Genomic DNA, 24,866 nt, shown 5'->3' with positions numbered 1-24,866 from the left:
TGATTGGGCTCGTCCGGGATTTGAACCCGGGACCTCTCGCACCCAAAGCGAGAATCATACCCCTAGACCAACGAGCCACGGTCCTTTGAGCATTTGACGGAATTGTCCTCAGCGTTTCCACCCCCCTTAGGATTCGAGGCCAAGAATGCCTATTCCTGAAGTTTGTTCCTGCCGCTGAAAGCCTTGTCGGTGTATGAGCCAAATGAATGCCCCAGTCGGCACGCTCTGACTGTCTTCACAGGTCTCCTCCTCATCCCGAAGGTTGGTGGCCCATTGACATCAGGGTGGAAGGTGCTTGCGATACACTGTTCCTTCCTTCCTTCCTTCCTTCCTTCCTTTATTCCTCTTATGCTGTTTATGTAATAAGAGGGGACGATACACAGAAGAGAGAAAGTGGCCCAACACACTAGACTAGCAGTCTTCTGATCAATCTGCAGCTGGCAAGGTGGGGGAGAGCCTTTATTTTGCACCTGCTGGGATCTGCATTGGCAGAAGCTCTGAGGGCTGGGCCTTTCCTTTTGCCTGTAAAAACAAAAAGCAGCCCTCCTCCCTCCAGCCCTGAGAGCATGGGCGTGACACTGGAAAAAGCAGCATCTCCCCTTTGGTAAAGATGACCATTGCACAGCTGCTCACTCAGAGCTCGATCGTGCTCGATCAGGCGAGATATATTTAGGTCACCAGCAAAGTCTGTTCTCTTTTCTTGCGTAGGGTGAGCATTCACAGAGCCCAGCTTCGTTGACAAGAGTGCAAAAGGTGTATACTAAAAGCTTTCTGCTTTACTTGAGCGCCATGGCCGTTATTATATTTTGGCTGCTCCAAGCAATCTCTGTCCAGCCGATGCAAATTTCCAGCTCAAATTTTCCCAGCACTCAAAAAGTCCCTCCTCCCGCCAGCTCTGCTTTCAGGAAGTTCAGCAGAAGCAGTCCAACTTCTGTTCCCACTTCAGAGGAAAAGCTTTCTCGGGCCAGAGAAAGCCAGGGAATCACTGTACCGGCAAGTGCATTTCTTACAACTGGTAATCCCTCAGAACACAGAAATGAAGAAGCTGTATATGAAAATGTATTATTTCTTTGGTACACTAACCTATGTAACTAATATGGACCATTTCAGAGGACGGAGCGGACCCAACTGTGATCCCAGAGACCCAAATACCCAGCAGTAGGGAAAATAAATCCTCTCTGTGCTCTGCAACATTACATACACAAAATGCAAGCGCGTGCATTTTTTTATTGGCCCCATATACAGAATACATGTGAGGATGCTTGCCTTCCCAGTGTATTTCTCAAGCTCTTGAGAGCATATGCTATTTCCATGGGAACGCAAATAAGTTCATACTTTACATTTGTGTGTGACAAAAGGGGAAAAAAACTATTTTGTGTAAAATGCCAGCAGAGAGTGTTTCTGCCCGGTCTCGAACCGGGGACCTTTCGCGTGTGAGGCGAACGTGATAACCACTACACTACAGAAACAGCTGCTTGCTCACCTTTGTAGGGACTGGGAGAACAGGTGCAAAGGGCAGTGCAAGTGGACCTGCTTAAAGACTAATCAAATGCCTTGCGCCTGAAGCTCACACAATCCAGCCTAAAACATACGTCCTATCAAGCATGCGCACATATACAAGTATGCCAGCTGAGGGCCTATGCAGCGTACAGAGGGAAGGACATATTTCCACTTTGAGATCGGACGGCCAAAACTCACAAGCAAATCAAGGAATGTTACTGAGAGCTAACAGAGAACACAAAGTGCTTGTCGCAAGGACATGGCACGCAAAGAGGTTCAGGAAGTGAATTGTTCATCGACTACTGCTTACCGAGAAAACCAGAGAGTCTGTCCAATGAAAATAACATTGAAAAAACAAAAAAAAGGAGCTCAAGTTAACCACCTTGATTGGGCTCGTCCGGGATTTGAACCCGGGACCTCTCGCACCCAAAGCGAGAATCATACCCCTAGACCAACGAGCCACGGTCCTTTGAGCATTTGACGGAATTGTCCTCAGCGTTTGCACCCCCCTTAGGATTCGAGGCCAAGAATGCCTATTCCTGAAGTTTGTTTCTGCCGCTGAAAGCCTTGTCGGTGTATGAGCCAAATGAATGCCCCAGTCGGCACGCTCTGACTGTCTTCACAGGTCTCCTCCTCATCCCGAAGGTTGGTGGCCCATTGACATCAGGGTGGAAGGTGCTTGCGATACACTGTTCCTTCCTTCCTTCCTTCCTTCCTTTATTCCTCTTATGCTGTTTATGTAATAAGAGGGGACGATACACAGAAGAGAGAAAGTGGCCCAACACACTAGACTAGCAGTCTTCTGATCAATCTGCAGCTGGCAAGGTGGGGGAGAGCCTTTATTTTGCACCTGCTGGGATCTGCATTGGCAGAAGCTCTGAGGGCTGGGCCTTTCCTTTTGCCTGTAAAAACAAAAAGCAGCCCTCCTCCCTCCAGCCCTGAGAGCATGGGCGTGACACTGGAAAAAGCAGCATCTCCCCTTTGGTAAAGATGACCATTGCACAGCTGCTCACTCAGAGCTCGATCGTGCTCGATCAGGCGAGATATATTTAGGTCACCAGCAAAGTCTGTTCTCTTTTCTTGCGTAGGGTGAGCATTCACAGAGCCCAGCTTCGTTGACAAGAGTGCAAAAGGTGTATACTAAAAGCTTTCTGCTTTACTTGAGCGCCAATGCCGTTATTATATTTTGGCTGCTCCAAGCAATCTCTGTCCAGCCGATGCAAATTTCCAGCTCAAATTTTGCCAGCACTCAAAAAGTCCCTCCTCCCGCCAGCTCTGCTTTCAGGAAGTTCAGCAGAAGCAGTCCAACTTCTGTTCCCACTTCAGAGGAAAAGCTTTCTCGGGCCAGAGAAAGCCAGGGAATCACTGTACCGGCAAGTGCATTTCTTACAACTGGTAATCCCTCAGAACACAGAAATGAAGAAGCTGTATATGAAAATGTATTATTTCTTTGGTACACTAACCTATGTAACTAATATGGACCATTTCAGAGGACGGAGCGGACCCAACTGTGATCCCAGAGACCCAAATACCCAGCAGTAGGGAAAATAAATCCTCTCTGTGCTCTGCAACATTACATACACAAAATGCAAGCGCGTGCATTTTTTTATTGGCCCCATATACAGAATACATGTGAGGATGCTTGCCTTCCCAGTGTATTTCTCAAGCTCTTGAGAGCATATGCTATTTCCATGGGAACGCAAATAAGTTCATACTTTACATTTGTGTGTGACAAAAGGGGAAAAAAACTATTTTGTGTAAAATGCCAGCAGAGAGTGTTTCTGCCCGGTCTCGAACCGGGGACCTTTCACGTGTGAGGCGAACTTGATAACCACTACACTACAGAAACAGCTGCTTGCTCACCTTTGTAGGGACTGGGAGAACAGGTGCAAAGGGCAGTGCAAGTGGACCTGCTTAAAGACTAATCAAATGCCTTGCGCCTGAAGCTCACACAATCCAGCCTAAAACATACGTCCTATCAAGCATGCGCACATATACAAGTATGCCAGCTGAGGGCCTATGCAGCGTACAGAGGGAAGGACATATTTCCACTTTGAGATCGGACGGCCAAAACTCACAAGCAAATCAAGGAATGTTACTGAGAGCTAACAGAGAACACAAAGTGCTTGTCGCAAGGACATGGCACGCAAAGAGGTTCAGGAAGTGAATTGTTCATCGACTACTGCTTACCGAGAAAACCAGAGAGTCTGTCCAATGAAAATAACATTGAAAAAACAAAAAAAAGGAGCTCAAGTTAACCACCTTGATTGGGCTCGTCCGGGATTTGAACCCGGGACCTCTCGCACCCAAAGCGAGAATCATACCCCTAGACCAACGAGCCACGGTCCTTTGAGCATTTGACGGAATTGTCCTCAGCGTTTGCACCCCCCTTAGGATTCGAGGCCAAGAATGCCTATTCCTGAAGTTTGTTCCTGCCGCTGAAAGCCTTGTCGGTGTATGAGCCAAATGAATGCCCCAGTCGGCACGCTCTGACTGTCTTCACAGGTCTCCTCCTCATCCCGAAGGTTGGTGGCCCATTGACATCAGGGTGGAAGGTGCTTGCGATACACTGTTCCTTCCTTCCTTCCTTCCTTCCTTTATTCCTCTTATGCTGTTTATGTAATAAGAGGGGACGATACACAGAAGAGAGAAAGTGGCCCAACACACTAGACTAGCAGTCTTCTGATCAATCTGCAGCTGGCAAGGTGGGGGAGAGCCTTTATTTTGCACCTGCTGGGATCTGCATTGGCAGAAGCTCTGAGGGCTGGGCCTTTCCTTTTGCCTGTAAAAACAAAAAGCAGCCCTCCTCCCTCCAGCCCTGAGAGCATGGGCGTGACACTGGAAAAAGCAGCATCTCCCCTTTGGTAAAGATGACCATTGCACAGCTGCTCACTCAGAGCTCGATCGTGCTCGATCAGGCGAGATATATTTAGGTCACCAGCAAAGTCTGTTCTCTTTTCTTGCGTAGGGTGAGCATTCACAGAGCCCAGCTTCGTTGACAAGAGTGCAAAAGGTGTATACTAAAAGCTTTCTGCTTTACTTGAGCGCCATGGCCGTTATTATATTTTGGCTGCTCCAAGCAATCTCTGTCCAGCCGATGCAAATTTCCAGCTCAAATTTTCCCAGCACTCAAAAAGTCCCTCCTCCCGCCAGCTCTGCTTTCAGGAAGTTCAGCAGAAGCAGTCCAACTTCTGTTCCCACTTCAGAGGAAAAGCTTTCTCGGGCCAGAGAAAGCCAGGGAATCACTGTACCGGCAAGTGCATTTCTTACAACTGGTAATCCCTCAGAACACAGAAATGAAGAAGCTGTATATGAAAATGTATTATTTCTTTGGTACACTAACCTATGTAACTAATATGGACCATTTCAGAGGACGGAGCGGACCCAACTGTGATCCCAGAGACCCAAATACCCAGCAGTAGGGAAAATAAATCCTCTCTGTGCTCTGCAACATTACATACACAAAATGCAAGCGCGTGCATTTTTTTATTGGCCCCATATACAGAATACATGTGAGGATGCTTGCCTTCCCAGTGTATTTCTCAAGCTCTTGAGAGCATATGCTATTTCCATGGGAACGCAAATAAGTTCATACTTTACATTTGTGTGTGACAAAAGGGGAAAAAAACTATTTTGTGTAAAATGCCAGCAGAGAGTGTTTCTGCCCGGTCTCGAACCGGGGACCAACGTGATAACCACTACACTACAGAAACAGCTGCTTGCTCACCTTTGTAGGGACTGGGAGAACAGGTGCAAAGGGCAGTGCAAGTGGACCTGCTTAAAGACTAATCAAATGCCTTGCGCCTGAAGCTCACACAATCCAGCCTAAAACATACGTCCTATCAAGCATGCGCACATATACAAGTATGCCAGCTGAGGGCCTATGCAGCGTACAGAGGGAAGGACATATTTCCACTTTGAGATCGGACGGCCAAAACTCACAAGCAAATCAAGGAATGTTACTGAGAGCTAACAGAGAACACAAAGTGCTTGTCGCAAGGACATGGCACGCAAAGAGGTTCAGGAAGTGAATTGTTCATCGACTACTGCTTACCGAGAAAACCAGAGAGTCTGTCCAATGAAAATAACATTGAAAAAACAAAAAAAAGGAGCTCAAGTTAACCACCTTGATTGGGCTCTTCCGGGATTTGAACCCGGGAGCGAGAATCATACCCCTAGACCAACGAGCCACGGTCCTTTGAGCTTTTGACGGAATTGTCCTCAGCGTTTGCACCCCCCTTAGGATTCGAGGCCAAGAATGCCTATTCCTGAAGTTTGTTCCTGCCGCTGAAAGCCTTGTCGGTGTATGAGCCAAATGAATGCCCCAGTCGGCACGCTCTGACTGTCTTCACAGGTCTCCTCCTCATCCCGAAGGTTGGTGGCCCATTGACATCAGGGTGGAAGGTGCTTGCGATACACTGTTCCTTCCTTCCTTCCTTCCTTCCTTTATTCCTCTTATGCTGTTTATGTAATAAGAGGGGGCGATACACAGAAGAGAGAAAGTGGCCCAACACACTAGACTAGCAGTCTTCTGATCAATCTGCAGCTGGCAAGGTGGGGGAGAGCCTTTATTTTGCACCTGCTGGGATCTGCATTGGCAGAAGCTCTGAGGGCTGGGCCTTTCCTTTTGCCTGTAAAAACAAAAAGCAGCCCTCCTCCCTCCAGCCCTGAGAGCATGGGCGTGACACTGGAAAAAGCAGCATCTCCCCTTTGGTAAAGATGACCATTGCACAGCTGCTCACTCAGAGCTCGATCGTGCTCGATCAGGCTCGATCAGGCGAGATATATTTAGGTCACCAGCAAAGTCTGTTCTCTTTTCTTGCGTAGGGTGAGCATTCACAGAGCCCAGCTTCGTTGACAAGAGTGCAAAAGGTGTATACTAAAAGCTTTCTGCTTTACTTGAGCGCCATGGCCGTTATTATATTTTGGCTGCTCCAAGCAATCTCTGTCCAGCCGATGCAAATTTCCAGCTCAAATTTTCCCAGCACTCAAAAAGTCCCTCCTCCCGCCAGCTCTGCTTTCAGGAAGTTCAGCAGAAGCAGTCCAACTTCTGTTCCCACTTCAGAGGAAAAGCTTTCTCGGGCCAGAGAAAGCCAGGGAATCACTGTACCGGCAAGTGCATTTCTTACAACTGGTAATCCCTCAGAACACAGAAATGAAGAAGCTGTATATGAAAATGTATTATTTCTTTGGTACACTAACCTATGTAACTAATATGGACCATTTCAGAGGACGGAGCGGACCCAACTGTGATCCCAGAGACCCAAATACCCAGCAGTAGGGAAAATAAATCCTCTCTGTGCTCTGCAACATTACATACACAAAATGCAAGCGCGTGCATTTTTTTATTGGCCCCATATACAGAATACATGTGAGGATGCTTGCCTTCCCAGTGTATTTCTCAAGCTCTTGAGAGCATATGCTATTTCCATGGGAACGCAAATAAGTTCATACTTTACATTTGTGTGTGACAAAAGGGGAAAAAAACTATTTTGTGTAAAATGCCAGCAGAGAGTGTTTCTGCCCGGTCTCGAACCGGGGACCTTTCGCGTGTGAGGCGAACTTGATAACCACTACACTACAGAAACAGCTGCTTGCTCACCTTTGTAGGGACTGGGAGAACAGGTGCAAAGGGCAGTGCAAGTGGACCTGCTTAAAGACTAATCAAATGCCTTGCGCCTGAAGCTCACACAATCCAGCCTAAAACATACGTCCTATCAAGCATGCGCACATATACAAGTATGCCAGCTGAGGGCCTATGCAGCGTACAGAGGGAAGGACATATTTCCACTTTGAGATCGGACGGCCAAAACTCACAAGCAAATCAAGGAATGTTACTGAGAGCTAACAGAGAACACAAAGTGCTTGTCGCAAGGACATGGCACGCAAAGAGGTTCAGGAAGTGAATTGTTCATCGACTACTGCTTACCGAGAAAACCAGAGAGTCTGTCCAATGAAAATAACATTGAAAAAACAAAAAAAAGGAGCTCAAGTTAACCACCTTGATTGGGCTCGACCGGGATTTGAACCCGGGACCTCTCGCACCCAAAGCGAGAATCATACCCCTAGACCAACGAGCCACGGTCCTTTGAGCATTTGACGGAATTGTCCTCAGCGTTTGCACCCCCCTTAGGATTCGAGGCCAAGAATGCCTATTCCTGAAGTTTGTTCCTGCCGCTGAAAGCCTTGTCGGTGTATGAGCCAAATGAATGCCCCAGTCGGCACGCTCTGACTGTCTTCACAGGTCTCCTCCTCATCCCGAAGGTTGGTGGCCCATTGACATCAGGGTGGAAGGTGCTTGCGATACACTGTTCCTTCCTTCCTTCCTTCCTTCCTTCCTTCCTTTATTCCTCTTATGCTGTTTATGTAATAAGAGGGGACGATACACAGAAGAGAGAAAGTGGCCCAACACACTAGACTAGCAGTCTTCTGATCAATCTGCAGCTGGCAAGGTGGGGGAGAGCCTTTATTTTGCACCTGCTGGGATCTGCATTGGCAGAAGCTCTGAGGGCTGGGCCTTTCCTTTTGCCTGTAAAAACAAAAAGCAGCCCTCCTCCCTCCAGCCCTGAGAGCATGGGCGTGACACTGGAAAAAGCAGCATCTCCCCTTTGGTAAAGATGACCATTGCACAGCTGCTCACTCAGAGCTCGATCGTGCTCGATCAGGCGAGATATATTTAGGTCACCAGCAAAGTCTGTTCTCTTTTCTTGCGTAGGGTGAGCATTCACAGAGCCCAGCTTCGTTGACAAGAGTGCAAAAGGTGTATACTAAAAGCTTTCTGCTTTACTTGAGCGCCATGGCCGTTATTATATTTTGGCTGCTCCAAGCAATCTCTGTCCAGCCGATGCAAATTTCCAGCTCAAATTTTCCCAGCACTCAAAAAGTCCCTCCTCCCGCCAGCTCTGCTTTCAGGAAGTTCAGCAGAAGCAGTCCAACTTCTGTTCCCACTTCAGAGGAAAAGCTTTCTCGGGCCAGAGAAAGCCAGGGAATCACTGTACCGGCAAGTGCATTTCTTACAACTGGTAATCCCTCAGAACACAGAAATGAAGAAGCTGTATATGAAAATGTATTATTTCTTTGGTACACTAACCTATGTAACTAATATGGACCATTTCAGAGGACGGAGCGGACCCAACTGTGATCCCAGAGACCCAAATACCCAGCAGTAGGGAAAATAAATCCTCTCTGTGCTCTGCAACATTACATACACAAAATGCAAGCGCGTGCATTTTTTTATTGGCCCCATATACAGAATACATGTGAGGATGCTTGCCTTCCCAGTGTATTTCTCAAGCTCTTGAGAGCATATGCTATTTCCATGGGAACGCAAATAAGTTCATACTTTACATTTGTGTGTGACAAAAGGGGAAAAAAACTATTTTGTGTAAAATGCCAGCAGAGAGTGTTTCTGCCCGGTCTCGAACCGGGGACCTTTCGCGTGTGAGGCGAACGTGATAACCACTACACTACAGAAACAGCTGCTTGCTCACCTTTGTAGGGACTGGGAGAACAGGTGCAAAGGGCAGTGCAAGTGGACCTGCTTAAAGACTAATCAAATGCCTTGCGCCTGAAGCTCACACAATCCAGCCTAAAACATACGTCCTATCAAGCATGCGCACATATACAAGTATGCCAGCTGAGGGCCTATGCAGCGTACAGAGGGAAGGACATATTTCCACTTTGAGATCGGACGGCCAAAACTCACAAGCAAATCAAGGAATGTTACTGAGAGCTAACAGAGAACACAAAGTGCTTGTCGCAAGGACATGGCACGCAAAGAGGTTCAGGAAGTGAATTGTTCATCGACTACTGCTTACCGAGAAAACCAGAGAGTCTGTCCAATGAAAATAACATTGAAAAAACAAAAAAAAGGAGCTCAAGTTAACCACCTTGATTGGGCTCGTCCGTAATTTGAACCCGGGACCTCTCGCACCCAAAGCGAGAATCATACCCCTAGACCAACGAGCCACGGTCCTTTGAGCATTTGACGGAATTGTCCTCAGCGTTTGCACCCCCCTTAGGATTCGAGGCCAAGAATGCCTATTCCTGAAGTTTGTTCCTGCCGCTGAAAGCCTTGTCGGTGTATGAGCCAAATGAATGCCCCAGTCGGCACGCTCTGACTGTCTTCACAGGTCTCCTCCTCATCCCGAAGGTTGGTGGCCCATTGACATCAGGGTGGAAGGTGCTTGCGATACACTGTTCCTTCCTTCCTTCCTTCCTTCCTTCCTTTATTCCTCTTATGCTGTTTATGTAATAAGAGGGGACGATACACAGAAGAGAGAAAGTGGCCCAACACACTAGACTAGCAGTCTTCTGATCAATCTGCAGCTGGCAAGGTGGGGGAGAGCCTTTATTTTGCACCTGCTGGGATCTGCATTGGCAGAAGCTCTGAGGGCTGGGCCTTTCCTTTTGCCTGTAAAAACAAAAAGCAGCCCTCCTCCCTCCAGCCCTGAGAGCATGGGCGTGACACTGGAAAAAGCAGCATCTCCCCTTTGGTAAAGATGACCATTGCACAGCTGCTCACTCAGAGCTCGATCGTGCTCGATCAGGCGAGATATATTTAGGTCACCAGCAAAGTCTGTTCTCTTTTCTTGCGTAGGGTGAGCATTCACAGAGCCCAGCTTCGTTGACAAGAGTGCAAAAGGTGTATACTAAAAGCTTTCTGCTTTACTTGAGCGCCATGGCCGTTATTATATTTTGGCTGCTCCAAGCAATCTCTGTCCAGCCGATGCAAATTTCCAGCTCAAATTTTCCCAGCACTCAAAAAGTCCCTCCTCCCGCCAGCTCTGCTTTCAGGAAGTTCAGCAGAAGCAGTCCAACTTCTGTTCCCACTTCAGAGGAAAAGCTTTCTCGGGCCAGAGAAAGCCAGGGAATCACTGTACCGGCAAGTGCATTTCTTACAACTGGTAATCCCTCAGAACACAGAAATGAAGAAGCTGTATATGAAAATGTATTATTTCTTTGGTACACTAACCTATGTAACTAATATGGACCATTTCAGAGGACGGAGCGGACCCAACTGTGATCCCAGAGACCCAAATACCCAGCAGTAGGGAAAATAAATCCTCTCTGTGCTCTGCAACATTACATACACAAAATGCAAGCGCGTGCATTTTTTTATTGGCCCCATATACAGAATACATGTGAGGATGCTTGCCTTCCCAGTGTATTTCTCAAGCTCTTGAGAGCATATGCTATTTCCATGGGAACGCAAATAAGTTCATACTTTACATTTGTGTGTGACAAAAGGGGAAAAAAACTATTTTGTGTAAAATGCCAGCAGAGAGTGTTTCTGCCCGGTCTCGAACCGGGGACCTTTCGCGTGTGAGGCGAACTTGATAACCACTACACTACAGAAACAGCTGCTTGCTCACCTTTGTAGGGACTGGGAGAACAGGTGCAAAGGGCAGTGCAAGTGGACCTGCTTAAAGACTAATCAAATGCCTTGCGCCTGAAGCTCACACAATCCAGCCTAAAACATACGTCCTATCAAGCATGCGCACATATACAAGTATGCCAGCTGAGGGCCTATGCAGCGTACAGAGGGAAGGACATATTTCCACTTTGAGATCGGACGGCCAAAACTCACAAGCAAATCAAGGAATGTTACTGAGAGCTAACAGAGAACACAAAGTGCTTGTCGCAAGGACATGGCACGCAAAGAGGTTCAGGAAGTGAATTGTTCATCGACTACTGCTTACCGAGAAAACCAGAGAGTCTGTCCAATGAAAATAACATTGAAAAAACAAAAAAAAGGAGCTCAAGTTAACCACCTTGATTGGGCTCGACCGGGATTTGAACCCGGGACCTCTCGCACCCAAAGCGAGAATCATACCCCTAGACCAACGAGCCACTGTCCTTTGAGCATTTGACGGAATTGTCCTCAGCGTTTGCACCCCCCTTAGGATTCGAGGCCAAGAATGCCTATTCCTGAAGTTTGTTCCTGCCGCTGAAAGCCTTGTCGGTGTATGAGCCAAATGAATGCCCCAGTCGGCACGCTCTGACTGTCTTCACAGGTCTCCTCCTCATCCCGAAGGTTGGTGGCCCATTGACATCAGGGTGGAAGGTGCTTGCGATACACTGTTCCTTCCTTCCTTCCTTCCTTCCTTTATTCCTCTTATGCTGTTTATGTAATAAGAGGGGACGATACACAGAAGAGAGAAAGTGGCCCAACACACTAGACTAGCAGTCTTCTGATCAATCTGCAGCTGGCAAGGTGGGGGAGAGCCTTTATTTTGCACCTGCTGGGATCTGCATTGGCAGAAGCTCTGAGGGCTGGGCCTTTCCTTTTGCCTGTAAAAACAAAAAGCAGCCCTCCTCCCTCCAGCCCTGAGAGCATGGGCGTGACACTGGAAAAAGCAGCATCTCCCCTTTGGTAAAGATGACCATTGCACAGCTGCTCACTCAGAGCTCGATCGTGCTCGATCAGGCGAGATATATTTAGGTCACCAGCAAAGTCTGTTCTCTTTTCTTGCGTAGGGTGAGCATTCACAGAGCCCAGCTTCGTTGACAAGAGTGCAAAAGGTGTATACTAAAAGCTTTCTGCTTTACTTGAGCGCCATGGCCGTTATTATATTTTGGCTGCTCCAAGCAATCTCTGTCCAGCCGATGCAAATTTCCAGCTCAAATTTTCCCAGCACTCAAAAAGTCCCTCCTCCCGCCAGCTCTGCTTTCAGGAAGTTCAGCAGAAGCAGTCCAACTTCTGTTCCCACTTCAGAGGAAAAGCTTTCTCGGGCCAGAGAAAGCCAGGGAATCACTGTACCGGCAAGTGCATTTCTTACAACTGGTAATCCCTCAGAACACAGAAATGAAGAAGCTGTATATGAAAATGTATTATTTCTTTGGTACACTAACCTATGTAACTAATATGGACCATTTCAGAGGACGGAGCGGACCCAACTGTGATCCCAGAGACCCAAATACCCAGCAGTAGGGAAAATAAATCCTCTCTGTGCTCTGCAACATTACATACACAAAATGCAAGCGCGTGCATTTTTTTATTGGCCCCATATACAGAATACATGTGAGGATGCTTGCCTTCCCAGTGTATTTCTCAAGCTCTTGAGAGCATATGCTATTTCCATGGGAACGCAAATAAGTTCATACTTTACATTTGTGTGTGACAAAAGGGGAAAAAAACTATTTTGTGTAAAATGCCAGCAGAGAGTGTTTCTGCCCGGTCTCGAACGGGGGACCTTTCGCGTGTGAGGCGAACGTGATAACCACTACACTACAGAAACAGCTGCTTGCTCACCTTTGTAGGGACTGGGAGAACAGGTGCAAAGGGCAGTGCAAGTGGACCTGCTTAAAGACTAATCAAATGCCTTGCGCCTGAAGCTCACACAATACAGCCTAAAACATACGTCCTATCAAGCATGCGCACATATACAAGTATGCCAGCTGAGGGCCTATGCAGCGTACAGAGGGAAGGACATATTTCCACTTTGAGATCGGACGGCCAAAACTCACAAGCAAATCAAGGAATGTTACTGAGAGCTAACAGAGAACACAAAGTGCTTGTCGCAAGGACATGGCACGCAAAGAGGTTCAGGAAGTGAATTGTTCATCGACTACTGCTTACCGAGAAAACCAGAGAGTCTGTCCAATGAAAATAACATTGAAAAAACAAAAAAAAGGAGCTCAAGTTAACCACCTTGATTGGGCTCGTCCGGGATTTGAACCCGGGACCTCTCGCACCCAAAGCGAGAATCATACCCCTAGACCAACGAGCCACGGTCCTTTGAGCATTTGACGGAATTGTCCTCAGCGTTTGCACCCCCCTTAGGATTCGAGGCCAAGAATGCCTATTCCTGAAGTTTGTTCCTGCCGCTGAAAGCCTTGTCGGTGTATGAGCCAAATGAATGCCCCAGTCGGCACGCTCTGACTGTCTTCACAGGTCTCCTCCTCATCCCGAAGGTTGGTGGCCCATTGACATCAGGGTGGAAGGTGCTTGCGATACACTGTTCCTTCCTTCCTTCCTTCCTTCCTTCCTTTATTCCTCTTATGCTGTTTATGTAATAAGAGGGGACGATACACAGAAGAGAGAAAGTGGCCCAACACACTAGACTAGCAGTCTTCTGATCAATCTGCAGCTGGCAAGGTGGGGGAGAGCCTTTATTTTGCACCTGCTGGGATCTGCATTGGCAGAAGCTCTGAGGGCTGGGCCTTTCCTTTTGCCTGTAAAAACAAAAAGCAGCCCTCCTCCCTCCAGCCCTGAGAGCATGGGCGTGACACTGGAAAAAGCAGCATCTCCCCTTTGGTAAAGATGACCATTGCACAGCTGCTCACTCAGAGCTCGATCGTGCTCGATCAGGCGAGATATATTTAGGTCACCAGCAAAGTCTGTTCTCTTTTCTTGCGTAGGGTGAGCATTCACAGAGCCCAGCTTCGTTGACAAGAGTGCAAAAGGTGTATACTAAAAGCTTTCTGCTTTACTTGAGCGCCATGGCCGTTATTATATTTTGGCTGCTCCAAGCAATCTCTGTCCAGCCGATGCAAATTTCCAGCTCAAATTTTCCCAGCACTCAAAAAGTCCCTCCTCCCGCCAGCTCTGCTTTCAGGAAGTTCAGCAGAAGCAGTCCAACTTCTGTTCCCACTTCAGAGGAAAAGCTTTCTCGGGCCAGAGAAAGCCAGGGAATCACTGTACCGGCAAGTGCATTTCTTACAACTGGTAATCCCTCAGAACACAGAAATGAAGAAGCTGTATATGAAAATGTATTATTTCTTTGGTACACTAACCTATGTAACTAATATGGACCATTTCAGAGGACGGAGCGGACCCAACTGTGATCCCAGAGACCCAAATACCCAGCAGTAGGGAAAATAAATCCTCTCTGTGCTCTGCAACATTACATACACAAAATGCAAGCGCGTGCATTTTTTTATTGGCCCCATATACAGAATACATGTGAGGATGCTTGCCTTCCCAGTGTATTTCTCAAGCTCTTGAGAGCATATGCTATTTCCATGGGAACGCAAATAAGTTCATACTTTACATTTGTGTGTGACAAAAGGGGAAAAAAACTATTTTGTGTAAAATGCCAGCAGAGAGTGTTTCTGCCCGGTCTCGAACGGGGGACCTTTCGCGTGTGAGGCGAACGTGATAACCACTACACTACAGAAACAGCTGCTTGCTCACCTTTGTAGGGACTGGGAGAACAGGTGCAAAGGGCAGTGCAAGTGGACCTGCTTAAAGACTAATCAAATGCCTTGCGCCTGAAGCTCACACAATACAGCCTAAAACATACGTCCTATCAAGCATGCGCACATATACAAGTATGCCAGCTGAGGGCCTATGCAGCGTACAGAGGGAAGGACATATTTCCACTTTGAGATCGGACGGCCAAAACTCACAAGCAAATCAAGGAATGTTACTGAGAGCTAACAGAGAACACAAAGTGCTTGTCGCAAGGACATGGCACGCAAAGAGGTTCAGGAAGTGAATTGTTCATCGACTACTGCTTACCGAGAAAACCAGAGAGTCTGTCCAATGAAAATAACATTGAAAAAACAAAAAAAAGGAGCTCAAGTTAACCACCTTGATTGGGCTCGTCCGGGATTTGAACCCGGGACCTCTCGCACCCAAAGCGAGAATCATACCCCTAGACCAACGAGCCACGGTCCTTTGAGCATTTGACGGAATTGTCCTCAGCGTTTCCACCCCCCTTAGGATTCGAGGCCAAGAATGCCTATTCCTGAAGTTTGTTCCTGCCGCTGAAAGCCTTGTCGGTGTATGAGCCAAATGAATGCCCCAGTCGGCACGCTCTGACTGTCTTCACAGGTCTCCTCCTCATCCCGAAGGTTGGTGGCCCATTGACATCAGGGTGGAAGGTGCTTGCGATACACTGTTCCTTCCTTCCTTCCTTCCTTCCTTCCTTTATTCCTCTTATGCTGTTTATGTAATAAGAGGGGACGATACACAGAAGAGAGAAAGTGGCCCAACACACTAGACTAGCAGTCTTCTGATCAATCTGCAGCTGGCAAGGTGGGGGAGAGCCTTTATTTTGCACCTGCTGGGATCTGCATTGGCAGAAGCTCTGAGGGCTGGGCCTTTCCTTTTGCCTGTAAAAACAAAAAGCAGCCCTCCTCCCTCCAGCCCTGAGAGCATGGGCGTGACACTGGAAAAAGCAGCATCTCCCCTTTGGTAAAGATGACCATTGCACAGCTGCTCACTCAGAGCTCGATCGTGCTCGATCAGGCGAGATATATTTAGGTCACCAGCAAAGTCTGTTCTCTTTTCTTGCGTAGGGTGAGCATTCACAGAGCCCAGCTTCGTTGACAAGAGTGCAAAAGGTGTATACTAAAAGCTTTCTGCTTTACTTGAGCGCCATGGCCGTTATTATATTTTGGCTGCTCCAAGCAATCTCTGTCCAGCCGATGCAAATTTCCAGCTCAAATTTTCCCAGCACTCAAAAAGTCCCTCCTCCCGCCAGCTCTGCTTTCAGGAAGTTCAGCAGAAGCAGTCCAACTTCTGTTCCCACTTCAGAGGAAAAGCTTTCTCGGGCCAGAGAAAGCCAGGGAATCACTGTACCGGCAAGTGCATTTCTTACAACTGGTAATCCCTCAGAACACAGAAATGAAGAAGCTGTATATGAAAATGTATTATTTCTTTGGTACACTAACCTATGTAACTAATATGGACCATTTCAGAGGACGGAGCGGACCCAACTGTGATCCCAGAGACCCAAATACCCAGCAGTAGGGAAAATAAATCCTCTCTGTGCTCTGCAATATTACATACACAAAATGCAAGCGCGTGCATTTTTTTATTGGCCCCATATACAGAATACATGTGAGGATGCTTGCCTTCCCAGTGTATTTCTCAAGCTCTTGAGAGCATATGCTATTTCCATGGGAACGCAAATAAGTTCATACTTTACATTTGTGTGTGACAAAAGGGGAAAAAAACTATTTTGTGTAAAATGCCAGCAGAGAGTGTTTCTGCCCAGTCTCGAACCGGGGACCTTTCGCGTGTGAGGCAAACGTGATAACCACTACACTACAGAAACAGCTGCTTGCTCACTTTTGTAGGGACTGGGAGAACAGGTGCAAAGGGCAGTGCAAGTGGACCTGCTTAAAGACTAATCAAATGCCTTGCGCCTGAAGCTCACACAATCCAGCCTAAAACATACGTCCTATCAAGCATGCGCACATATACAAGTATGCCAGCTGAGGGCCTATGCAGCGTACAGAGGGAAGGACATATTTCCACTTTGAGATCGGACGGCCAAAACTCACAAGCAAATCAAGGAATGTTACTGAGAGCTAACAGAGAACACAAAGTGCTTGTCGCAAGGACATGGCACGCAAAGAGGTTCAGGAAGTGAATTGTTCATCGACTACTGCTTACCGAGAAAACCAGAGAGTCTGTCCAATGAAAATAACATTGAAAAAACAAAAAAAAGGAGCTCAAGTTAACCACCTTGATTGGGCTCGTCCGGGATTTGAACCCGGGACCTCTCGCACCCAAAGCGAGAATCATACCCCTAGACCAACGAGCCACGGTCCTTTGAGCATTTGACGGAATTGTCCTCAGCGTTTCCACCCCCCTTAGGATTCGAGGCCAAGAATGCCTATTCCTGAAGTTTGTTCCTGCCGCTGAAAGCCTTGTCGGTGTATGAGCCAAATGAATGCCCCAGTCGGCACGCTCTGACTGTCTTCACAGGTCTCCTCCTCATCCCGAAGGTTGGTGGCCCATTGACATCAGGGTGGAAGGTGCTTGCGATACACTGTTCCTTCCTTCCTTCCTTCCTTCCTTTATTCCTCTTATGCTGTTTATGTAATAAGAGGGGACGATACACAGAAGAGAGAAAGTGGCCCAACACACTAGACTAGCAGTCTTCTGATCAATCTGCAGCTGGCAAGGTGGGGGAGAGCCTTTATTTTGCACCTGCTGGGATCTGCATTGGCAGAAGCTCTGAGGGCTGGGCCTTTCCTTTTGCCTGTAAAAACAAAAAGCAGCCCTCCTCCCTCCAGCCCTGAGAGCATGGGCGTGACACTGGAAAAAGCAGCATCTCCCCTTTGGTAAAGATGACCATTGCACAGCTGCTCACTCAGAGCTCGATCGTGCTCGATCAGGCGAGATATATTTAGGTCACCAGCAAAGTCTGTTCTCTTTTCTTGCGTAGGGTGAGCATTCACAGAGCCCAGCTTCGTTGACAAGAGTGCAAAAGGTGTATACTAAAAGCTTTCTGCTTTACTTGAGCGCCATGGCCGTTATTATATTTTGGCTGCTCCAAGCAATCTCTGTCCAGCCGATGCAAATTTCCAGCTCAAATTTTCCCAGCACTCAAAAAGTCCCTCCTCCCGCCAGCTCTGCTTTCAGGAAGTTCAGCAGAAGCAGTCCAACTTCTGTTCCCACTTCAGAGGAAAAGCTTTCTCGGGCCAGAGAAAGCCAGGGAATCACTGTACCGGCAAGTGCATTTCTTACAACTGGTAATCCCTCAGAACACAGAAATGAAGAAGCTGTATATGAAAATGTATTATTTCTTTGGTACACTAACCTATGTAACTAATATGGACCATTTCAGAGGACGGAGCGGACCCAACTGTGATCCCAGAGACCCAAATACCCAGCAGTAGGGAAAATAAATCCTCTCTGTGCTCTGCAACATTACATACACAAAATGCAAGCGCGTGCATTTTTTTATTGGCCCCATATACAGAATACATGTGAGGATGCTTGCCTTCCCAGTGTATTTCTCAAGCTCTTGAGAGCATATGCTATTTCCATGGGAACGCAAATAAGTTCATACTTTACATTTGTGTGTGACAAAAGGGGAAAAAAACTATTTTGTGTAAAATGCCAGCAGAGAGTGTTTCTGCCCGGTCTCGAACCGGGGACCTTTCGCGTGTGAGGCGAACGTGATAACCACTACACTACAGAAACAGCTGCTTGCTCACCTTTGTAGGGACTGGGAGAACAGGTGCAAAGGGCAGTGCAAGTGGACCTGCTTAAAGACTAATCAAATGCCTTGCGCCTGAAGCTCACACAATCCAGCCTAAAACATACGTCCTATCAAGCATGCGCACATATACAAGTATGCCAGCTGAGGGCCTATGCAGCGTACAGAGGGAAGGACATATTTCCACTTTGAGATCGGACGGCCAAAACTCACAAGCAAATCAAGGAATGTTACTGAGAGCTAACAGAGAACACAAAGTGCTTGTCGCAAGGACATGGCACGCAAAGAGGTTCAGGAAGTGAATTGTTCATCGACTACTGCTTACCGAGAAAACCAGAGAGTCTGTCCAATGAAAATAACATTGAAAAAACAAAAAAAAGGAGCTCAAGTTAACCACCTTGATTGGGCTCGTCCGGGATTTGAACCCGGGACCTCTCGCACCCAAAGCGAGAATCATACCCCTAGACCAACGAGCCACGGTCCTTTGAGCATTTGACGGAATTGTCCTCAGCGTTTGCACCCCCCTTAGGATTCGAGGCCAAGAATGCCTATTCCTGAAGTTTGTTTCTGCCGCTGAAAGCCTTGTCGGTGTATGAGCCAAATGAATGCCCCAGTCGGCACGCTCTGACTGTCTTCACAGGTCTCCTCCTCATCCCGAAGGTTGGTGGCCCATTGACATCAGGGTGGAAGGTGCTTGCGATACACTGTTCCTTCCTTCCTTCCTTCCTTCCTTTATTCCTCTTATGCTGTTTATGTAATAAGAGGGGACGATACACAGAAGAGAGAAAGTGGCCCAACACACTAGACTAGCAGTCTTCTGATCAATCTGCAGCTGGCAAGGTGGGGGAGAGCCTTTATTTTGCACCTGCTGGGATCTGCATTGGCAGAAGCTCTGAGGGCTGGGCCTTTCCTTTTGCCTGTAAAAACAAAAAGCAGCCCTCCTCCCTCCAGCCCTGAGAGCATGGGCGTGACACTGGAAAAAGCAGCATCTCCCCTTTGGTAAAGATGACCATTGCACAGCTGCTCACTCAGAGCTCGATCGTGCTCGATCAGGCGAGATATATTTAGGTCACCAGCAAAGTCTGTTCTCTTTTCTTGCGTAGGGTGAGCATTCACAGAGCCCAGCTTCGTTGACAAGAGTGCAAAAGGTGTATACTAAAAGCTTTCTGCTTTACTTGAGCGCCATGGCCGTTATTATATTTTGGCTGCTCCAAGCAATCTCTGTCCAGCCGATGCAAATTTCCAGCTCAAATTTTGCCAGCACTCAAAAAGTCCCTCCTCCCGCCAGCTCTGCTTTCAGGAAGTTCAGCAGAAGCAGTCCAACTTCTGTTCCCACTTCAGAGGAAAAGCTTTCTCGGGCCAGAGAAAGCCAGGGAATCACTGTACCGGCAAGTGCATTTCTTACAACTGGTAATCCCTCAGAACACAGAAATGAAGAAGCTGTATATGAAAATGTATTATTTCTTTGGTACACTAACCTATGTAACTAATATGGACCATTTCAGAGGACGGAGCGGACCCAACTGTGATCCCAGAGACCCAAATACCCAGCAGTAGGGAAAATAAATCCTCTCTGTGCTCTGCAACATTACATACACAAAATGCAAGCGCGTGCATTTTTTTATTGGCCCCATATACAGAATACATGTGAGGATGCTTGCCTTCCCAGTGTATTTCTCAAGCTCTTGAGAGCATATGCTATTTCCATGGGAACGCAAATAAGTTCATACTTTACATTTGTGTGTGACAAAAGGGGAAAAAAACTATTTTGTGTAAAATGCCAGCAGAGAGTGTTTCTGCCCGGTCTCGAACCGGGGACCTTTCACGTGTGAGGCGAACTTGATAACCACTACACTACAGAAACAGCTGCTTGCTCACCTTTGTAGGGACTGGGAGAACAGGTGCAAAGGGCAGTGCAAGTGGACCTGCTTAAAGACTAATCAAATGCCTTGCGCCTGAAGCTCACACAATCCAGCCTAAAACATACGTCCTATCAAGCATGCGCACATATACAAGTATGCCAGCTGAGGGCCTATGCAGCGTACAGAGGGAAGGACATATTTCCACTTTGAGATCGGACGGCCAAAACTCACAAGCAAATCAAGGAATGTTACTGAGAGCTAACAGAGAACACAAAGTGCTTGTCGCAAGGACATGGCACGCAAAGAGGTTCAGGAAGTGAATTGTTCATCGACTACTGCTTACCGAGAAAACCAGAGAGTCTGTCCAATGAAAATAACATTGAAAAAACAAAAAAAAGGAGCTCAAGTTAACCACCTTGATTGGGCTCGTCCGGGATTTGAACCCGGGACCTCTCGCACCCAAAGCGAGAATCATACCCCTAGACCAACGAGCCACGGTCCTTTGAGCATTTGACGGAATTGTCCTCAGCGTTTGCACCCCCCTTAGGATTCGAGGCCAAGAATGCCTATTCCTGAAGTTTGTTCCTGCCGCTGAAAGCCTTGTCGGTGTATGAGCCAAATGAATGCCCCAGTCGGCACGCTCTGACTGTCTTCACAGGTCTCCTCCTCATCCCGAAGGTTGGTGGCCCATTGACATCAGGGTGGAAGGTGCTTGCGATACACTGTTCCTTCCTTCCTTCCTTCCTTCCTTTATTCCTCTTATGCTGTTTATGTAATAAGAGGGGACGATACACAGAAGAGAGAAAGTGGCCCAACACACTAGACTAGCAGTCTTCTGATCAATCTGCAGCTGGCAAGGTGGGGGAGAGCCTTTATTTTGCACCTGCTGGGATCTGCATTGGCAGAAGCTCTGAGGGCTGGGCCTTTCCTTTTGCCTGTAAAAACAAAAAGCAGCCCTCCTCCCTCCAGCCCTGAGAGCATGGGCGTGACACTGGAAAAAGCAGCATCTCCCCTTTGGTAAAGATGACCATTGCACAGCTGCTCACTCAGAGCTCGATCGTGCTCGATCAGGCGAGATATATTTAGGTCACCAGCAAAGTCTGTTCTCTTTTCTTGCGTAGGGTGAGCATTCACAGAGCCCAGCTTCGTTGACAAGAGTGCAAAAGGTGTATACTAAAAGCTTTCTGCTTTACTTGAGCGCCATGGCCGTTATTATATTTTGGCTGCTCCAAGCAATCTCTGTCCAGCCGATGCAAATTTCCAGCTCAAATTTTCCCAGCACTCAAAAAGTCCCTCCTCCCGCCAGCTCTGCTTTCAGGAAGTTCAGCAGAAGCAGTCCAACTTCTGTTCCCACTTCAGAGGAAAAGCTTTCTCGGGCCAGAGAAAGCCAGGGAATCACTGTACCGGCAAGTGCATTTCTTACAACTGGTAATCCCTCAGAACACAGAAATGAAGAAGCTGTATATGAAAATGTATTATTTCTTTGGTACACTAACCTATGTAACTAATATGGACCATTTCAGAGGACGGAGCGGACCCAACTGTGATCCCAGAGACCCAAATACCCAGCAGTAGGGAAAATAAATCCTCTCTGTGCTCTGCAACATTACATACACAAAATGCAAGCGCGTGCATTTTTTTATTGGCCCCATATACAGAATACATGTGAGGATGCTTGCCTTCCCAGTGTATTTCTCAAGCTCTTGAGAGCATATGCTATTTCCATGGGAACGCAAATAAGTTCATACTTTACATTTGTGTGTGACAAAAGGGGAAAAAAACTATTTTGTGTAAAATGCCAGCAGAGAGTGTTTCTGCCCGGTCTCGAACCGGGGACCAACGTGATAACCACTACACTACAGAAACAGCTGCTTGCTCACCTTTGTAGGGACTGGGAGAACAGGTGCAAAGGGCAGTGCAAGTGGACCTGCTTAAAGACTAATCAAATGCCTTGCGCCTGAAGCTCACACAATCCAGCCTAAAACATACGTCCTATCAAGCATGCGCACATATACAAGTATGCCAGCTGAGGGCCTATGCAGCGTACAGAGGGAAGGACATATTTCCACTTTGAGATCGGACGGCCAAAACTCACAAGCAAATCAAGGAATGTTACTGAGAGCTAACAGAGAACACAAAGTGCTTGTCGCAAGGACATGGCACGCAAAGAGGTTCAGGAAGTGAATTGTTCATCGTCTACTGCTTACCGAGAAAACCAGAGAGTCTGTCCAATGAAAATAACATTGAAAAAACAAAAAAAAGGAGCTCAAGTTAACCACCTTGATTGGGCTCGTCCGGGATTTGAACCCGGGACCTCTCGCACCCAAAGCGAGAATCATACCCCTAGACCAACGAGCCACGGTCCTTTGAGCGTTTGACGGAATTGTCCTCAGCGTTTGCACCCCCCTTAGGATTCGAGGCCAAGAATGCCTATTCCTGAAGTTTGTTCCTGCCGCTGAAAGCCTTGTCGGTGTATGAGCCAAATGAATGCCCCAGTCGGCACGCTCTGACTGTCTTCACAGGTCTCCTCCTCATCCCGAAGGTTGGTGGCCCATTGACATCAGGGTGGAAGGTGCTTGCGATACACTGTTCCTTCCTTCCTTCCTTCCTTCCTTTATTCCTCTTATGCTGGTTATGTAATAAGAGGGGACGATACACAGAAGAGAGAAAGTGGCCCAACACACTAGACTAGCAGTCTTCTGATCAATCTGCAGCTGGCAAGGTGGGGGAGAGCCTTTATTTTGCACCTGCTGGGATCTGCATTGGCAGAAGCTCTGAGGGCTGGGCCTTTCCTTTTGCCTGTAAAAACAAAAAGCAGCCCTCCTCCCTCCAGCCCTGAGAGCATGGGCGTGACACTGGAAAAAGCAGCATCTCCCCTTTGGTAAAGATGACCATTGCACAGCTGCTCACTCAGAGCTCGATCGTGCTCGATCAGGCGAGATATATTTAGGTCACCAGCAAAGTCTGTTCTCTTTTCTTGCGTAGGGTGAGCATTCACAGAGCCCAGCTTCGTTGACAAGAGTGCAAAAGGTGTATACTAAAAGCTTTCTGCTTTACTTGAGCGCCATGGCCGTTATTATATTTTGGCTGCTCCAAGCAATCTCTGTCCAGCCGATGCAAATTTCCAGCTCAAATTTTCCCAGCACTCAAAAAGTCCCTCCTCCCGCCAGCTCTGCTTTCAGGAAGTTCAGCAGAAGCAGTCCAACTTCTGTTCCCACTTCAGAGGAAAAGCTTTCTCGGGCCAGAGAAAGCCAGGGAATCACTGTACCGGCAAGTGCATTTCTTACAACTGGTAATCCCTCAGAACACAGAAATGAAGAAGCTGTATATGAAAATGTATTATTTCTTTGGTACACTAACCTATGTAACTAATATGGACCATTTCAGAGGACGGAGCGGACCCAACTGTGATCCCAGAGACCCAAATACCCAGCAGTAGGGAAAATAAATCCTCTCTGTGCTCTGCAACATTACATACACAAAATGCAAGCGCGTGCATTTTTTTATTGGCCCCATATACAGAATACATGTGAGGATGCTTGCCTTCCCAGTGTATTTCTCAAGCTCTTGAGAGCATATGCTATTTCCATGGGAACGCAAATAAGTTCATACTTTACATTTGTGTGTGACAAAAGGGGAAAAAAACTATTTTGTGTAAAATGCCAGCAGAGAGTGTTTCTGCCCGGTCTCGAACCGGGGACCTTTCGCGTGTGAGGCGAACTTGATAACCACTACACTACAGAAACAGCTGCTTGCTCACCTTTGTAGGGACTGGGAGAACAGGTGCAAAGGGCAGTGCAAGTGGACCTGCTTAAAGACTAATCAAATGCCTTGCGCCTGAAGCTCACACAATCCAGCCTAAAACATACGTCCTATCAAGCATGCGCACATATACAAGTATGCCAGCTGAGGGCCTATGCAGCGTACAGAGGGAAGGACATATTTCCACTTTGAGATCGGACGGCCAAAACTCACAAGCAAATCAAGGAATGTTACTGAGAGCTAACAGAGAACACAAAGTGCTTGTCGCAAGGACATGGCACGCAAAGAGGTTCAGGAAGTGAATTGTTCATCGACTACTGCTTACCGAGAAAACCAGAGAGTCTGTCCAATGAAAATAACATTGAAAAAACAAAAAAAAGGAGCTCAAGTTAACCACCTTGATTGGGCTCGACCGGGATTTGAACCCGGGACCTCTCGCACCCAAAGCGAGAATCATACCCCTAGACCAACGAGCCACGGTCCTTTGAGCATTTGACGGAATTGTCCTCAGCGTTTGCACCCCCCTTAGGATTCGAGGCCAAGAATGCCTATTCCTGAAGTTTGTTCCTGCCGCTGAAAGCCTTGTCGGTGTATGAGCCAAATGAATGCCCCAGTCGGCACGCTCTGACTGTCTTCACAGGTCTCCTCCTCATCCCGAAGGTTGGTGGCCCATTGACATCAGGGTGGAAGGTGCTTGCGATACACTGTTCCTTCCTTCCTTCCTTCCTTCCTTCCTTTATTCCTCTTATGCTGTTTATGTAATAAGAGGGGACGATACACAGAAGAGAGAAAGTGGCCCAACACACTAGACTAGCAGTCTTCTGATCAATCTGCAGCT

General features: G+C 47.5%; 12 non-coding genes across 12 annotated transcripts; all 12 read right to left on the bottom strand.

Moving 5' to 3' along the window:
• Positions 1-5: 5 nt before the first annotated feature.
• On the bottom strand, positions 6-77 carry TRNAP-UGG (transfer RNA proline (anticodon UGG)). Its single transcript has one exon. It is a non-coding gene; the product is annotated as a tRNA-Pro (tRNA).
• A 1,319-nt stretch (positions 78-1,396) lies between these two features.
• Positions 1,397-1,469, bottom strand: TRNAV-CAC (transfer RNA valine (anticodon CAC)). The gene has a single exon. It is a non-coding gene; the product is annotated as a tRNA-Val (tRNA).
• A 420-nt stretch (positions 1,470-1,889) lies between these two features.
• On the bottom strand, positions 1,890-1,961 carry TRNAP-UGG (transfer RNA proline (anticodon UGG)). The gene has a single exon. It is a non-coding gene; the product is annotated as a tRNA-Pro (tRNA).
• Positions 1,962-3,769: 1,808 nt separating this feature from the next.
• On the bottom strand, positions 3,770-3,841 carry TRNAP-UGG (transfer RNA proline (anticodon UGG)). The gene has a single exon. It is a non-coding gene; the product is annotated as a tRNA-Pro (tRNA).
• A 5,062-nt stretch (positions 3,842-8,903) lies between these two features.
• On the bottom strand, positions 8,904-8,976 carry TRNAV-CAC (transfer RNA valine (anticodon CAC)). Its single transcript has one exon. It is a non-coding gene; the product is annotated as a tRNA-Val (tRNA).
• A 4,184-nt stretch (positions 8,977-13,160) lies between these two features.
• Positions 13,161-13,232, bottom strand: TRNAP-UGG (transfer RNA proline (anticodon UGG)). The gene has a single exon. It is a non-coding gene; the product is annotated as a tRNA-Pro (tRNA).
• Positions 13,233-15,044: 1,812 nt separating this feature from the next.
• Positions 15,045-15,116, bottom strand: TRNAP-UGG (transfer RNA proline (anticodon UGG)). The gene has a single exon. It is a non-coding gene; the product is annotated as a tRNA-Pro (tRNA).
• A 1,812-nt stretch (positions 15,117-16,928) lies between these two features.
• On the bottom strand, positions 16,929-17,000 carry TRNAP-UGG (transfer RNA proline (anticodon UGG)). Its single transcript has one exon. It is a non-coding gene; the product is annotated as a tRNA-Pro (tRNA).
• A 1,315-nt stretch (positions 17,001-18,315) lies between these two features.
• Positions 18,316-18,388, bottom strand: TRNAV-CAC (transfer RNA valine (anticodon CAC)). Its single transcript has one exon. It is a non-coding gene; the product is annotated as a tRNA-Val (tRNA).
• Positions 18,389-18,808: 420 nt separating this feature from the next.
• On the bottom strand, positions 18,809-18,880 carry TRNAP-UGG (transfer RNA proline (anticodon UGG)). The gene has a single exon. It is a non-coding gene; the product is annotated as a tRNA-Pro (tRNA).
• A 1,808-nt stretch (positions 18,881-20,688) lies between these two features.
• On the bottom strand, positions 20,689-20,760 carry TRNAP-UGG (transfer RNA proline (anticodon UGG)). The gene has a single exon. It is a non-coding gene; the product is annotated as a tRNA-Pro (tRNA).
• A 1,792-nt stretch (positions 20,761-22,552) lies between these two features.
• TRNAP-UGG (transfer RNA proline (anticodon UGG)) lies at positions 22,553-22,624 on the bottom strand. Its single transcript has one exon. It is a non-coding gene; the product is annotated as a tRNA-Pro (tRNA).
• Between the last annotated feature and the right edge of the window lie 2,242 nt (positions 22,625-24,866).

Source organism: Ambystoma mexicanum, chromosome 2q (genome assembly GCF_040938575.1).
Source record: "Ambystoma mexicanum isolate Mex_15411 chromosome 2q, UKY_AmexF1_1, whole genome shotgun sequence".
NCBI lineage: Eukaryota > Metazoa > Chordata > Amphibia > Caudata > Ambystomatidae > Ambystoma > Ambystoma mexicanum.
This window is presented reverse-complemented; position numbering and strand designations above follow the sequence as displayed.